The sequence below is a fragment of the Lactuca sativa genome, chromosome 5, assembly GCF_002870075.4.
Source record: "Lactuca sativa cultivar Salinas chromosome 5, Lsat_Salinas_v11, whole genome shotgun sequence".
Classification (NCBI taxonomy): Eukaryota; Viridiplantae; Streptophyta; class Magnoliopsida; order Asterales; family Asteraceae; genus Lactuca; species Lactuca sativa.
This window is the reverse complement of record NC_056627.2, coordinates 36,697,983-36,703,982: the sequence shown is the minus strand read 5'-3', so window position 1 is coordinate 36,703,982 and position 6,000 is coordinate 36,697,983.

The following is a 6,000-nucleotide window of genomic DNA, read 5'->3' as shown; positions in this document are numbered from 1 at the left end:
GATTTCATCTAGGCCCTCCTTGATTCGAGTACGGGTCCTCTGCTTTCAGTAGTACGGTCCCATACTACCTTCCACATCTACTCGTGCTTTCCTCAAGGATTGCCTCGACTTCACCAGGTCCCTTTACCGATACCCCTTTCTACTAACCTCATCCTAGGCTTCCCTAGGGCACTCTCTGACCTACTCTCCGCCATCAGCTGCACAGGAGCCCCCACCATTTCCCCTAACTAACTTGCAGGTACTGTTACATATTCGCTCCTTAGTTAGTTGGAAATAGCCAGAACCCCCACAGCACAAAGCAAGCAGCATTCGTGCATCGAGTAACCAAATCAGGCATAACCTATACAAGTCATCCTACTGTTGACTAAACAGCCCTAGCATACAGTTCATACAATAGGCATATAAGGCATCCTCCTAGATCCTTAGCCCTAACTAGCATGCGATTATCAGAATCATATATCAGGCACTCAAGGCATCTTCCTAGACCCTTATTCCTATTCTAACATGCAATTCTGAATCAAGCCATATAGCATAACATAACATGTATGGGTATCTTGGGGAAAACTTACATGAGCCCAGCCGATCGCATGCATCACACACCTTGTCTTTTGTAAAATCATTCCGTTTAGATTTTTAGAAAACCATTTTATTGTAAATATCTTTTAGCCCCTCAGTTTGAGTCCAGACACCCCCAAGGGCATGTCCGAATCTCTCAAACCAGGGCTCTGATACCAACTTGTAACATCCCAAAATTCAAGCCCAAAAATTTCATTTTTGATTAATTAATTCATAAAACATTCATTAGAAAATATTGTATAAACACGTCATCTCAAAACCAAGTATCATATTTGAAACCCACAACCATGAACAAATGTCATATCAGAGTACAATCCAAGAAAACTCCGTGCGGAAATCATATGTGAGTGTGTGTGATGTCATGCTATGCCGCCGGCTCCTTCCCCTTGGATGAAGAGGTACCTGAAACCAAAAACTGAAACCGTAAGCACAAAGCTTAGTGAGTTCCCCCACCATACCACATACCATACAATATCATCGGTATCTTTCAACCAGTAATCATCATCGATATCTTTCAATCGGTAACTGGGGACTTTTCCACCCCCTACCACTAGCATACGATAACAAGATATAAGCACACATTCAGACATATCCGGGTACTGACCTACCCCTCGGTCCTAAGGACCACTATCAGGGAAACTATCCCTATCATGTAACATAGCATACATATATAACTCATAACCAAACGCATACCAGACCAAGATAAATTATCACAAAGACAATTATCTTCTAAATACTCCTCAACGGTGGGCCGGCATTGTGGCCTTAGACCCACCCCTACTGGAAGGTAACTCACCTTGTAGCTGTTGAACTGCACGGGAATCCTCTGAATGTTGCCGCTACTGCTCCGGAAATCCTCCGGCTATAATTCCAACAAAACACTTAGTCAGAACCTGACATCTATCCTTAAGGTAAAATGACCATTTTACCCCTTGACCAAGTCAAAGTCAAAGTCAACTTCCAGTTGACCTGACTCGCCGAGTTAGCTCGCCAACTGATGAGATATGGTCCACTGGCGTGGCCTAGACTGCTCTAGCGCGCCAGCCTGGCCTGGCGCGCTCCTGCCAGCCTTGCCTGATGCTCCCTTGCCAGCCTTGCTGGGGACTCCCTTGCCAGCCATGCTGGGGACTCTCCTGCCGGCTCGGCCAGGCGCTCCCTTGCCATCCTCTCCTGGTGCGTGCCTGCCAGCCCTGCCCGGCGCCTCCGGGCGGCCTTGCCCAACTCCTTGCTAGTTGGGCCTGAATTGGGCTGGCCCAAGGCCTGACCTAATTGTCCCATATATAATGAATAGTACCTCCTCCATGGAGGGGGACCCCTTTCCCTAGACTCTCCCCAAAGTGGTTCAGCCTCCACTAGACTTCCCCATGGCTCAGCCGCCACTATACTCCGGCCGGGTGGCTCAGCCGCCAACCGCCGCCGTCAGCCACCACCAGCACCAAGATGGTTCTCTCCAGCTATGGAGGACCATCTCAGATCTTCTAGTTGATCTAACTTGACCGTCGGAGCCCGCTCCCGGGGCGGCTCTAACGCATCTCTCTGATTGTGACTAGCAGATCTCCACCGCAGCAGAAGACCAGAAGCGCCGTCGGAGGTCCATGTCCCATCACCAACTCGCCGAGTCCCTATCCTCTCATCATACCTCATGCCCGTCTCTACTCGTCGAGTTAGGCGATGACTCGATGAGTTTTCCTTTTTAAATGAACACCGACTGAATCCACATCTGACTCGCCGAGTTGTATGAACAACTCGTCGAGTTCATCATCAACTAATACTCATGTCCTGACTTGACTCGCCGAGTTGTATGAACAACTCGTCGAGTTACTCTTCATCCTATGAACACGTTCTATCCTTGACTCGCCGAGTTGATGAACAACTCGCCGAGTTCCATGAAGATTGTCTTGGACTCGCCGAGTCCGTTCATGCACTCGCCGAGTGCCATGAATTCCCAGAACACTTTGCTTAGTCCAGAACGTTGGGTCACTCCCCGGGACTCCTAAAATCCTTCCACACTCATCTGGTCCTTATGACCCTCACTGATATGGGACCAAAACCCTTGGACTCGCCGAGTCCAGGAAATGGACTCGCCGATTCTATCACATTCCTTACTAAGAACTTCGATTTCTGATGTACAACACTTAACCAAATGATAGATCCAGGCCCCTAAACTCGATCTAGCACGTAAAGTTACAAACTTTACGTGCATGCATGGTACATTAGAGCTTAAAAGGCTCTAAAATGGTTCTTTTGTTGCATGGGGCCTTCCTTAGTGCAAAAAGCAGCCTAGATCTGACTTGTGGCTCATAAAATGACATGATACAAAAGCCCAAACCCCCAACCATGTTTGCAAACATGGTTGGCCACCAAAAATGGCTTATAAAAGCCCTAAATCACCTCAGAGAGGGATCTAACAAATGAATGAGCAAGGTTCAGACTTTATACCTTCCAAAGACTGCAAAAGATGAACCAAACTCGAATCCTTCAGTCCCCTCTTGGTCCTTCTATGCCCTTCCTTCTTCCTTGAGATCAAAACTCACAAGAATCACTCAAAAAGCCTTAGATCTTCTCAAAACGGCTAGGGTTTGCTATGAGGAGTGTTTGGAAGCATAAAGGGAAAAAGAGGCTGCATAAGGTCGTTTAAATAAGGTGCAAACCCCTGGATTAGGGTTTTTGTCCAAACAGCGGCTACTCGCCGAGTCCGGGACTCGACTCGCCGAGTCCATCACTTAAGTCCCGCGTCTAAACTCGCTTCTACTCGGCGAGTCAGTCCTTCGACTCGCCGAGTCCAAGGCCAAAAATGCAAAAATAAATGAAGATTTAACAACAGAATACATACCAAGAACCAGGTGCTACAAGACGATGGTTAGCGATTGAGAGATTCATCGGAAGAGGAAGAAAGAGGAAAGAAGAAAGGAAGAAGAAATAAGCAAAAGGGAAAGAAATACTACTGGACGAGGAAGGTGGCAAGGCCGTATTGGAGGAGAATGGCGGCAACTGGGTGTGAGGAAGAGAAGATAAGAATGACAAATTGTATGGCAGTCCGTGGGAAAAAATGAAAAGTAGAAGTTTCAGTGGCAAAATAAGAAAGGAAAAAACTTCAGTGCGAAAATAAGAAAGAGGGAAAAGGTAAGTGTAGCTACCTTTTTGATAATTAATAGTATATATGATTTCTCTAGATTTTTTTTTCAATCGACATTCTATTTGCCATATAAGTTTTTCTATATTAGTAGAAACATATTTTAATTTAAAAGAAAAAAACAATTAACATAGACAAAGGGCAGCTACTAAGGCTAAATGTAGGTCTTATAATATATATGAGAAAAATTAGAAACTATACTGGAAAAAAATAAATGACATATCTTGAGTTTGTTTTTTTTAAAAAAATGTCTTAAAAACCATTTTAAAAAGAGAAAATCTGTTACGATTGATAACAAAAAGTTAATAATTTTTTATCGAAACTTTCAAAATATCGATAAATATATAATTTACTCTAATAAAAGGAAGCTTACAGGCCTCAACTCCTTCCGATTCATTAACTTTTACAAATCTAAAAAATAAATTAAAAAAATAAAAGTGAAAAAAAACCCAATCGTGCGTTTCTCACATCTATTCGCTGCTTTAGAATTGACGTCGGACACTGCCAAAGACTCCGACTTTCTGTCCGCCACTTTATCGACAGAATAATAATCAAGTTTATTTGATTAAACCCTACGGTTTTTTTCAATTATATTCCAGTTTTTTTTTTTTTAAAATTTAATATGTGGTGCCTGATCGGTTTTAACTGGTTGAACTAGTTGGTACAGGTTTTTCAAGTTAAATGACCCGACCCCTCACAAGTGTTGTTGATTTTTTTTATCGGACTTACATAATTTGGAAACTACTTAATCTTTTACTCTAGATTCGCCAATCAACATAAAAAAGTAATTAGAAAAATTTAAACTTGAAGTTAGAAGGGCAAGAAATGTAATATAGAAAAAGTTACGTGGCAGATGTTAAAAAGGGAAAATGACTCTTGAGTGCAATTAACTTTTGCGTTTGTACTCATTTGGTCCCTTTCCTCTTTTTTTGTATTCAATACACCATCAAACTTGTTGTTTGCATTCACCATAACCCTTTTGACCGACTTTTGACCTGTGATAGCCGGTCAAAGGGTTATGGTGAACACAAACAACAAGTTCGATGGTATATTGAGTACAAAAAAAAGGAAAGAGACCAAATGAGAACAAATGCAACAGTTGGTTACCCTCCTGATTCATTTTCCTTTTACTCATTTACAACAAATCTCACGTCATCTCCTACTGATATTAATGACATTATGAGATTCATTTTTGCTTCTCTTCAAAACATAACCCACGAAAGAACATTATTCATACATGTACAACTTTGTAATACACTTGAATATTTATTAGGGGAATCTTGACTAAGCAGCCGCATTTCATGACTACATTTACATTTCCAATCAAATGATTTATCATTTATCGTATCACGGATTCAAGACAAGTCTACAAACGAGTTGAATCACAAGTGTTGTGATTTTTGAGTTTACTTACCTTTAAGATCAAGTTCATGGGATAAGATACAACATCAATATCTACAATATCATGTTGCTTTTGTAGACACGTCACCATAATATACCATGAGGTAAAAGTTTAAGCTGATAAATATACCTCTCATACACAGTCATATTCTTTTGCAGAGAGGTGTTGACAGCTAACCACAATAAACATAATGTAGACCATGTTTTAACAAGGTTAGCCCTTTGAAACAGTGGCGGAGACAATAGGGGAGCTGGCGGGTGTTGAGCCCCCCCTAACATGTCTAACTCTAATATATTAGTCTCATATTTTTTGTCGCTCTTACTTTTTCTTTTTCAGGGTTTCGAAAGCAATTTGAGTTGAACCCCCCTTAACTTCTGGCTTTCGTTGAACCCTTGGTTTTTAACCGTTCTATTCACATAAATAACAAATAACAAGATAATTTGTTATTTCAAATTTTCAAAACAAGATCTTGAAATTAAAACTTAACCAATAAACCAAATCAAGAAAGGAAAAGTATTAAAATTTCGAAATCTTTTAAAAACGCAAATTCCGACTAGTTTGGAACATTAAAATTTCTATAAAATCCATAAAAGATTAAAACAAACAAATCTCAAAGTTAAGAAACCCTAACAGCCGACCTCTATCTCCAAAAGGTTACCCAGTCACACCTTCAATTGAAACCGCAACTCTGGTATGATGGAAAGCATCGCACTCGATTGTCTCTGTGCTCTGTGCTCATTTGACTGAGTCCACATTTCATAAGCCCTTCAAAGTCTTTAATGTTTCACCGTCTGAAGCGATGTATGTATATCCAACTCTCAAATCTTTAGTCTCTCTCATCTTTACTTTCTCTCTAAGAATCCATGTGAGTTATTTAATATATAGAATA